At 38.7% G+C, this 9266-nt stretch overlaps 1 long non-coding RNA gene across 1 annotated transcript; it reads right to left on the bottom strand.

Annotated features, from left to right (window-relative positions):
• Positions 1 to 1645: 1645 nt before the first annotated feature.
• LOC138949669 (uncharacterized) lies at positions 1646 to 3486 on the bottom strand. The gene is made up of 2 exons (XR_011450386.1): positions 2538 to 3486; positions 1646 to 2253 (listed from the first exon to the last, which is right to left on the bottom strand). It is a non-coding gene; the product is annotated as an uncharacterized lncRNA (long non-coding RNA).
• Between the last annotated feature and the right edge of the window lie 5780 nt (positions 3487 to 9266).

Raw genomic sequence — 9266 nt, 5'->3', positions numbered from 1 at the left:
GTCATTTGTTATTCGGTGATAGTTTCGCACATGTATATCTATCTCCTGTATTTGAAAATCTGTTCACCTTACGTAATTTTCAAAGGCTTTATATATATTGATAAACGATACGAAACCGTGCAGGTGAAAAATTGGTAATGACTGACGTAGGATTTACGTTGTGGATTTCACGTTGAGGGCACGTTGGCGATCAATCAAACCCCAACGTTGTGTGTTTACGTTGAAACTACGTTGTAGGAACGTTTGTTGTATCAAACTAACTTTTGTTTTTAAATCACGTGAATTTCACGTGAAAATCACGTGAGTATACCAACGTTGTTCGAACACCAGAAAATCACAATAATACAACGTCGATTTTACGTTGCTTTTTAAGGTGGAATCCACGTGAAATTTACGTTATGTACCAACGTGTAAAAAACAAAAAAACACAACTGTAACGCAACGTTGCTTTCACGTTGTGTTTTTTGGTTGGATCCACGTAAATTTCACGTAATCTTCGCAACATTTGTAAGACACCAAAATGCAACGTGAAATTCACGTAAAATTTACGTTGTATTACAACGTCGAAAGAACACCAAAATCTCACAATGACACAACGTTGGTTTTACGTTGCGTTTTTTGGTTGGCTCAACGTAAATTTCACGTAAAGTTCGCAACGTTGCTAATGACACGAAAAATTCACATTTTCGCAACGTCGTATTTACGTTGTGTGTTTGCTGGGACACTACTAATGAGATTAACTTAATCTAAATTAACAAGACAACAACAAAAAATGTAGTTGGAGGCAAATACAACAAATTCCAAAAAAAAATTTTTAAAAGTGACCCAATCACTCCAAACAACAGACTAAATTAAACCAAAAAAATTCAAAGTACCTAATCTACTACCATAGCAAATAACAAACCAAAAATAAACTAAAACTTAAACTAATGAAAGTCTATAACAAAATATCACAACTAATTACCTTAATTACTTACAACAAACTTACAAACTCAACAAAATCAATGCCACAAAATCAATAAACCTAATCAATCACAATAACAAAAAAAAATTTTCAAAATCAAATTAAAAAATTTCAAAATCAAAAGAACAAAATTAATCAAAGTTAATCAACAAAGGCAAAGGGCAATAAACAACAGATAGATCCCTATTCCAAAGCAGAAAGAAAAACAAAAAAAATTTACCAAATATTTTACAAAATTGAAAGCACAGAAAAGAGCAAGGAAAGAGAAATGAAAGACCCCACAGGAAGAAAAATGAAGCTAATCCCTCAGTGCTTAGAACTGTACAGTAAGCACTACCGTAAAACTGGAGACGGTAACAAATACAAAACAGGACATGAACGACACAACTATTGAATCTGAAAAATCTCTGTCTGCGTGACCTACTGCCAAATGTTCTAAAAACCCAACGCAGGGGACAAAATTAAATTTAGCAAAGCAAGGAAACAACTACAAATTTTAGCTAACACAGAGTTATCGGGGTCACCAAATGTTACGGCTGGAATTTCGGTGTGTATGTCTGTATGTATGTATATCTACTCCTATCAGAAATTGTGCGTGCTACTCTCTGTTTACTATCTAGCCTTCACACACACACACACACACAACACTCCAACCAGGCACAAAGACAAGAACACAGTATAGCCCTTTGCCCCTGCACCTCTATTAGAATGTTCAATAACACAACATAAACATATTATTATACATCCATTCTACAGATCACTTTCACTCCACATGAAAGTTCTATTTCTGTTAACACACAGAAATCTAACTGCACAAAATTACATACATGTTATTTTGTCATGCAGTCTACAATTCCCGTGCACACACGTAAAACACTTTAAGCTTTGTTCCGTGAGAACCTGTCTGTCTCAATACACACGAAGTCATTGCCTCAAGCAATACTTCTGTCAATATTCACTTCTGTTACACACAGATGACAAAAACCACGACGCTCGACGTCTCATGGTTATTCACTCGGGAAACGTATCTCTGTACAGCTATCACGCTGGTTAATTGCTCTCAGTCGTACTCACAATATACAGTGGCACGCACTGCTTCACCCCACCCACACAACTGTCTCGTGTGGTGGAATGGGACGGGGTTCCCGTTTTGCAGCGCTTCACGCTGTCTCCCCTTCTGCGTTCCCACAGCTCACGGCTGGAGCGTGAGGGTAGAACCTCCCGTCTCGTTCCCCTTCCGCGACCCCTCTCGGCCCGGGATACTTCCGCGACCCACTCGGCCCGGGATGCTAAAATACACAAGTTTAAACTACCATAAGTCTCCATACTTGAATAAACTTTTATGACATTCTTTATCACTACCGTCAACTAACTTATGCGGTTACAGTATATACACCCGCTTACTCATAAGCGACTTCATTTCCGAAAAACATGTAAACATTCCCTTTTCAACAATGGCTGACATCAACGCACACTTTTCAGCTAATTCACACATGACTCTCCCGGTCATTTCTCAAGTCAATATTTCCGAGCAAAATAATATCTCCGAGCAAAATATCAATTCAATAAATACCTGTAAACACAGCAGCTGAATCTACCGATTCAATACCGCGGCACGAGTCCCCAAACGACCTCCAGCGCCCGGTGAGAAACTTTACAATCAGGAGACACTTCTTCTCCTGTCGATAGTCTGCAAAGCTCTGCTGTCTAATCTATCTACAAACGTGACCTCAGTCACTACTCTTCTCTGATTGGTCACATCTCACACGTGACATCACTGCACTGTACGGACAATATTTCACCGCACGGTGCCTACTCAAAGTTCGTGGCCCATGAAATTTTGTACACCTGAGTCACATAACTCCAATATACATCTATGTGCAAATCCGTTTGTCACACAGGGTCAAAGAAATTTTGTCGTCTGAACCACTGGTGAGATTGCCAGACTTTTCCAGGCCGTTCACAGTGCGGTCGGATGCATCCTCCACGGGGATTGGAGCAGCCCTGATGCAGCCTGATGATGACGACGTCCTTCATCCAGTTCTGTATGCCAGCAGAAAACTGCTGGAAAGAGAAACCAGATACTCTACTGTGGAGAGAGAGTGCCTAGCGTTGGTGTGGGCAGTTGACAAATTCCATCGCTATTTGTTTGGCTCACATTTCTTTGTTGAGACTGATCACAGACCGTTGACGTACTTACGACAGTCCAAAACTGCCAACGGACGACTGTTGCGATGGGCTCTGTCTCTCCAAGAGTATTCATTCACAGTAGTGCCAATTCCTGGAGTCAGGAATTTTGAAGCTGATGTGTTGTCACGCTTGACGAAGTGAATGGAACATGATGATTGAAAGGACAGTGAAAAGACTTTCTGCAATCAACAAGGACAATACTTTTTGTGCTGTGAGTGTTGATATGCTGTGTATGTGTTAAGAACTAATTTAATTTTGTTCTTGTTTTTTTTTCACATTGTGATTATTTTTTTTAATCTGGCTGGAAAAATTTGTTTGGATATTTTGATGCTAGTACCAATTTGTGTTGTAGTCGAGGTTTACTGTATTGAGTTTAGCGGGGGCTACTCAAACTTTATTGGCGATCTTTGGTACCAAGAACGTCAATGTTATTGCATTCAGTAATAGGCGAAAATTGCTGAATGTCCATGAGTATAACTATTGTGGATTAACACAGTGGGTGATTATCTACACGGCGGCGTAAATGTGGTTTATTATGCTTGCCATTGTTGCTCATGTTTAAGGACAGCCTCGTGGCTTTCGTCACTTTTTTGGTGGATGGCACTGTCTTTTGGTTGTAAACTGATTGCACTCTTTGGGAACGGACAGAGTATTTAATAAATGTTTTCCTTATGCTTTGATTATGTATTAATCTATTTATGTATTTTTTTTTATGTATTTAAAAATTGTTCTTGTTACTGGAATACTTATACTTGTACAGTTTTTGAAAAAAAAATTGTTCATTTTGGGTTCACATTTTTTTTTAATCGGGGAAAGGGGTGATGTAATGAATGGCGGTTATGGTGTTTATAGTTGAAGGGATATAACTAGTGCTTTTTTGTAATACAAAGAGGTTGTCAGGAGTTGTTTAACTTTGAGAGTGGAAACTTTTAACAGTTCAGTAAAATTCCATGGTTAGCTACGGACGGTCAAACTGGGTTCGCGGCACGTGAATTTACAACTGTGCGAGTTGTTCACGTTATAATCGCAACCGCCTGATTTTGTGAGTTGTGATTGTAAACTGCCTGACAATTGGAAGTCATTCGACCTGGGCTCTCGGATGAGAAAACCTGCTCTTGGTTTTGATGTCAACTTTGCAAGAAAACATTTGATCTTGATGTCAACCTTGGAACCGGGAAACATTGCCGGGATGACTTGGACTTTTGTATGGGTGCCGCCATATTGGAAGATGAGGTACTTGTTAGTTTTGTGTGAACTTGAACATGTCTTTTGTATGCGCGGACATGACTTGTGTACTTGAATAATTTCGGAATCGTATAATTTTCTTGTGCTCGGTTGGTGTGTTTTTTGAATATTGTTAGTTGTTACAGTAGGGTGTTATATTTTGTAACAGGCCGCCCCAGTCTGACTTGTGCGGGGTGGTGCCAGAGTGGCGAGGGTGCGATGGAGGCCGTAAGGTTGAAGGCTAGCTACATCGTCACCTCTACATAACGTAAAAGTTATGTTTTGTTTATTTGCTTTCTTGTCCTTGTAAATATGTTATGACGTTGACAATGAATGAGTGAGTTTCAAAAGGTCGTGGACAATGAATGAATGAGTTTCAAAAGGTCATGAATTGATTATTGTAAGCAAGAAAATATTTGAGAATTTGAGGAATGAGTTGATAATTGCTATGTCAGAAACAAACCAATTTGTATGTTCTAATTAAACCATTGGCTATTGTTTGGAAAGAATGAGTTGGTGAAAGACTACAAATTCTTCTAATCTTCTCTCTGCTTTCCTAAACTTCTGAGCGGGAGTCAGATGATTGACTGTGTGTGTGTGTGTGCACATATAAAGAATCTGGAAGGAGATTAATAAGGATAACTACGGATCTTCTTTATTTCAAATCTCTTACATAATACTGGTAGGATTCAGTTCGGTGGTTTTTCGATTCCTGTGACCAAACCGCGCGGATTTGTGCCTTCTCCTTCGGTTGCTATGCCAACGTGACCCAGGAAATCGATTCCGCTAGGTCCCGACTTCCAATTTTGTCCACGAACAAAGTTTGAAGAGGTTTGTCTCGCAAATTTGAGCAGACAACAGTGAACTTTGACCTGAACTTTGACATCGCGGCGAAAGAGATCTGTGATTGGTTCTTCTTCAACTTTCGGTTCGACTAAACACGCGACCGCACCTCAGACGAACCTAGCTGTGTGTTTTATTTCTCTACCCCAGACGAACCTAAAATAATAAGAAGATAGATAGATCTGTTTATCTGTTAATGGAACTCCAAAATATTCCATAGATTTGTTTACTAAATAGTTCGAAACATTATCACCTGATAAGTCGCCGTATAACCTTATAGGTTCCAGCGACTAAATATTTTCCCCCGGTGCAACCATAGACATGTACGTCATCATGATCTCCCCTTAATTTGACCGTTATTTTGGCTGTCTTAGTGAAATGGTAAGATATATCTCTATGTTTTTTACATGTAAGTGTTCGGAAAAAATACAGTTATAGCAGTTATGTACAAAAATAAGCAGCATATGCTCTTTTCGCCAAAGTAAAGTCCTTTTTTCTTCTGGTTTCTTATATGTGTCACAGCACACCGCAAGCTTTTAGGCGAATAGCAAGTGAGTGGTATATATATATCATCAATTTTATAGTAGGTAACGGTGTAGATTAGTTGCCATGTTCATGTCCATTATACGTTTTCCATATTCCATATGTGTCATTTAATTGTGTGTTGCTTGATGCCATGTATGTATGTGTGTGTGTGTGTACATGACTTTAAATAAGCATGGATTGGATGTGTGCACTCGCTTGTGTGTGTGAACCATGTATATATTTTCTGTTGTCAATTACATATGTTATACTATGCGTTTGAATCATTAAGTATTTTAGACGTCATACTTTTTTTCGTATCTTCACGATGGCTTTTTACCCGTTTAAATTTTAATGCTTCCAACTTTCAAAGCGCTGCACGGCTGGGAAGAGATGCGCACTTTTATCACTGTTGTTCATGTAGACGTAATCATGGATTTATGCAAACGTCATACCTGCTGTATTTTATTTTGTTTGTTTGTATAGTCGCGTGCGGTCGCGCAGTCTTTTTGGTCAGTTCCGATTACCTCCCATTGATGCGAAAACCTATATGACTGTTTTTTGTTATTTTTCTCTCTGTTAATTCACCAGTGGCTATGTAACATGTGTTACAGAATTGCACCGGTGTAAGGGTTAACATTTTATTTTTCACCAAGAGAATATAATTCATTATATGCGGGATAATGTGCGGGGGGGGGGGGGGGGGGGGGGTGCAAACAACATTTTCACAACCTTATAGGTTCCAGCGACTAAATATTTTCCCCCGGTGCAACCATAGACATGTACGTCATCATGATCTCCCCTTAATTTGACCGTTATTTTGGCTGTCTTAGTGAAATGGTAAGATATATCTCTATGTTGTTTACATGTAAGTGTTCGGAAAAAATACAGTTATAGCAGTTATGTACAAAAATAAGCAGCATATGCTCTTTTCGCCAAAGTAAAGTCCTTTTTTCTTCTGGTTTCTTATATGTGTCACAGCACACCGCAAGCTTTTAGGCGAATAGCAAGTGAGTGGTATATATATATCATCAATTTTATAGTAGGTAACGGTGTAAATTACTTGCCATGTTCATGTCCATTATACGTTTTCCATATTCCATATGTGTCATTTAATTGTGTGTTGCTTGATGCCATGTATGTATGTGTGTGTGTGTGTGTGTGTGTACATGACTTTAAATAAGCATGGATGTGTGCACTCGATTGTGTGTGTGAACCATGTATATATTTTTTGTTGTCAATGTTGTCAATTACATATGTTATACTATGCGTTTGAATCATTAAGTATTTTAGACGTCATACTTTTTTTCGTATCTTCACGATGGCTTTTTACCCGTTTAAATTTTAATGCTTCCAACTTTCAAAGCGCTGCACGGCTGGGAAGAGATGCGCACTTTTATCACTGTTGTTCATGTAGACGTAATCATGGATTCATGCAAACGTCATACCTGCTGTATTTTATTTTGTTTGTTTGTATAGTCGCGTGCGGTCGCGCAGTCTTTTTGGTCAGTTCCGATTACCTCCCATTGATGCGAAAACCTATATAAGAAGATAGATAGATCTGTTTATCTGTTAATGGAACTCCAAAATATTCCATAGATTTGTTTACTTAATTTTTAAAAGATAAGTTCGAAACATTATCACCTGATAAGTCGCCGTATAACCTTATAGGTTCCAGCGACTAAATATTTTCCCCCGGTGCAACCATAGACATGTACGTCATCATGATCTCCCCTTAATTTGACCGTTATTTTGGCTGTCTTAGTGAAATGGTAAGATATATCTCTATGTTTTTTACATGTAAGTGTTCGGAAAAAATACAGTTATAGCAGTTATGTACAAAAATAAGCAGCATATGCTCTTTTCGCCAAAGTAAAGTCCTTTTTTCTTCTGGTTTCTTATATGTGTCACAGCACACTGCAAGCTTTTAGGCGAATAGCAAGTGAGTGGTATATATATATCATCAATTTTATAGTAGGTAACAGTGTAAATTACTTGCCATGTTCATGTCCATTATACGTTTTCCATATTCCATATGTGTCATTTAATTGTGTGTTGCTTGATGCCATGTATGTATGTGTGTATGTGTGTACATGACTTTAAATAAGCATGGATGTGTGCACTCGATTGTGTGTGTGAACCATGTATATATTTTCTGTTGTCAGTTACATATGTTATACTATGCGTTTGAATCATTAAGTATTTTACACGTCATACTTTTTTTCGTATCTTCACGATGGCTTTTTACCCGTTTAAATTTTAATGCTTCCAACTTTCAAAGCGCTGCACGGCTGGGAAGAGATGCGCACTTTTATCACTGTTGTTCATGTAGACGTAATCATGGATTCATGCAAACGCCATACCTGCTGTATTTTATTTTGTTTGTTTGTATAGTCGCGTGCGGTCGCGCAGTCTTTTTGGTCAGTTCCGATTACCTCCCATTGATGCGAAAACCTATATGACTGTTTTTTGTTATTTTTCTCTCTGTTAATTCACCAGTGGCTATGTAACATGCGTTACAGAATTGCACCGGTGTAAGGGTTAACATTTTATTTTTCACCAAGAGAATATAATTCATTATATGCGGGATAATGTGCGGGGGGGGGGGGGGGAGGGGTGCAAACAACATTTTCACAAGCACATAACCAACAAAATGACATCGCATGCGCAGCACACAAAGTGCGTAGCACGGGTACCACTAGTAACAGATATAATGGCTGGCATGCAGTCGTCTCCCTTTGACCAGTTCAGTGCATCTACGGTACATGTGTGCTATCGCGGTTCTGAGAGGCAAAGTTGTGATGAATTCATTTCTTAACTGACACTTACATCAATCTGCAATAATTAATTCAGCAAAAAATTAAAAAAAAATTCTTATCTGCATAGGAAACTTTCAATCTCTTGATGTTGGGTATGTGTGCGAGTGGAGGAATGATCTCATCCTACGTCCTGGTCACATTAGAGAATCTCTTGATGTTGGGTATGTGTGTGAGTGGAGGAATGATCTCATCCTATGTCCTGGTCAGATTAGAGAATCTCTTGATGTTGGTTATGTGTGTGAGTGGAGGAATACTCTCATCCTACGTCCTGGTCACATTAGAGAATCTCTTGATGTTGGGTGTGTGTGCGAGTGGAGGGATGCTCTCATCCTACGTCCTGGTCACATTAGAGAATCTCTTGATGTTGGGTGTGTGTGCGAGTGGAGGAATGCTCTCATCCTACGTCCTGGTCACATTAGAGAATCTCTTGATGTTGGGTGTGTGTGTGAGTGGAGCAATGCTCTCATCCTACGTCCTGGTCACATTAGAGAATCTCAGTTGGCGACCACAATCACAATCACAATAAGGACGGTACCTTCAACATAAATTAAAACGTAATTTGCAAGTACACATGTTTCTTTTCATGTATACATGCATATATATGTGAATACAGCTGTCATCCTGAAATTTATTGACTTGATTAACTTTAACAGAGAACAACAGTTAAACTTTAACTCAAAAAAATTCAAACAATTGGAAAAAGT

This window comes from Littorina saxatilis, linkage group LG16 (assembly GCF_037325665.1).
Source record: "Littorina saxatilis isolate snail1 linkage group LG16, US_GU_Lsax_2.0, whole genome shotgun sequence".
NCBI classification, from domain to species: domain Eukaryota; kingdom Metazoa; phylum Mollusca; class Gastropoda; order Littorinimorpha; family Littorinidae; genus Littorina; species Littorina saxatilis.
This window is presented reverse-complemented; position numbering and strand designations above follow the sequence as displayed.